This window comes from Nerophis lumbriciformis, linkage group LG04 (assembly GCF_033978685.3).
Source record: "Nerophis lumbriciformis linkage group LG04, RoL_Nlum_v2.1, whole genome shotgun sequence".
Lineage (NCBI taxonomy): Eukaryota > Metazoa > Chordata > Actinopteri > Syngnathiformes > Syngnathidae > Nerophis > Nerophis lumbriciformis.
In genome coordinates this window covers 59228060-59230000 of record NC_084551.2, presented here as the reverse complement: position 1 = coordinate 59230000, position 1941 = coordinate 59228060, and the positions used below count along the sequence as shown (strand labels likewise).

General features: G+C 41.4%; 1 protein-coding gene across 1 annotated transcript in view; it reads left to right on the top strand.

The window, feature by feature from the left end:
- Positions 1 to 297, top strand: part of rspo1 (R-spondin 1) — a 41809-nt gene extending 41512 nt beyond the window's left edge. The window contains exon 5 of the mRNA XM_061946277.2: positions 1 to 297. This exon is cut by the window's left edge and continues 363 nt beyond it. The gene's annotated coding sequence lies outside the window, so the exon portion shown is untranslated.
- Positions 298 to 1941: the final 1644 nt, after the last annotated feature.

Here is a 1941-nt window from a genome sequence, read left to right as displayed (position 1 = left end):
AATGGAAAGGAAATGGAAACCCTTAGTGATTGTTTTTCCTTTGTAAAAGGTGCACTCCCATTCATCCCAGTCACATTTACAATATTCATTATTTAAATAATATAATACTGATACAAGGGCTGAATGAGCCACTAAATACTACAACTACAACACCCAAAACCAGTGAAGTTGTCACGTTGTGTAAATGGTAAATAAAAACAGAACACAATGATTATTGTCTAATCCTTTTCAACTTATATTCAATTGAATAGACTGCAAAGACAAGATATTTCATGTTCGAACTGGAAAACTTTGTTGTTTTTTGCAAATATTAGCTCCTTTGGAATTTGATGCCTGCGACATGTTTCGAAAAACCTGGCACGAGTGGCAAAAAAGACTGATAAAGTTGAGGAATGCTCATCAAACACTTATTTGGAACATCCCACAGGTGAACAGGCTAATTGGGAACAGGTGGGTGCCATGATTGGGTATAAAAGTAGATTCCATGAAATGCTCAGTCATTCACAAACAAGGACGGGGCGAGGGTCACCACTTTGTCAACAAATGCCTGAGCAAATTGTTTAAGAACAACATTTGTCAACCAGCTATTGCAAGGAATTTAGGGATTTTACCATCTACGGTCCGTAATATCATCAAAAGGTTCAGAGAATCTGGAGAAATCACTGCACAAGGCCGAAAACCAACATTGAATGTGTCAGGTTCAAACACTGATGACATCTATTAAACAGACAAGAAGCAAGGAATTAAACAGAGACAGAATTCAATTTGGCTTGTTGAGGAGAAACGTCTGGACTGTACTCTTTGTACAGTCTTCCACCACGCTCTGACGAAAGTTGGTACGCCTCCTCTTTTATTTGGACTTTCCCTGATTACATGGCAACAGCTGTTTCTAAAGGTATGGGGGTCGTAAACAGCCGTCGCCTTTGGGTACAATAACAGTTCAAAGAAAAGGTGCCTGGAGGGGGTGCCAGGTCCTGCTTCCTCTCTGCTTTGTAGATCTCGGGTCAAGACAACATCTTCCTGTGGATTACAATAGCTCAAAGAAACCGACACCTTCATGTCGCTTCCCATCCTACACTGTGGAGTTTTACAAGCTTTTTGGATTGGTAAGATCAAAGACAGCTTTTGTCTGCTCGCTGGGAACTCATTGACACACAACGTTTTGTAATAACTTAGATACAATTATTCTGACAGAATGCCCGTGACATTCGATCCCTCAGGCGGTACTGCATAAAAACAGCGACATCAGTGTGTAAAGGATATCACCACATGGGCTCGGGAACACTTCAGAGAACCACTGTCAGTAACTACAGTTCGTCGCTACATAAATCAATCAATCAATCAATGTGTATTTATATAGCCCTAAATCACAAGTTTTTCAAAGGGCTGCACAAGCCACAACGACATCCTCATTACAGAACCCACATAAGAACAAGGAAAAACTCACCCCAGTGGGACGTCGATGTGAATAACTATGAGAAACCTTGGAGAGGACCGCATATGTGGGTAACCCCCCCCCGCCCCCCCCCTCCCACCCCCCTCTAGGAGAGACCGAAAGCAATGGATGTCAAGTGGGTCTGACATAATATTGTGAAAGTCCAGTCCATAGTGGATCTAACATAATAGTGTGAGAGTTCAGTCCATAGTGGATCTAACATAATAGTGTGAGAGTCCAGTCCATAGTGGATTTAACGTAATATTGTGAGAGTCCAGTCCATAGTGGATCTAACATAATAGTGTGAGAGTTCAGTCCATAGTGGATCTAACATAATAGTGTGAGAGTCCAGTTCATAGTGGATTTAACATAATATTGTGAGAGTCCAGTCCATAGTGGATCTAACATAATAGTGTGAGAGTCCAGTCCATAGTGGATCTAACATAATAGTGAGAGTCCAGTCCATAGTGGATCTAACATAATAGTGAGAGTCCAGTCCATAGTGG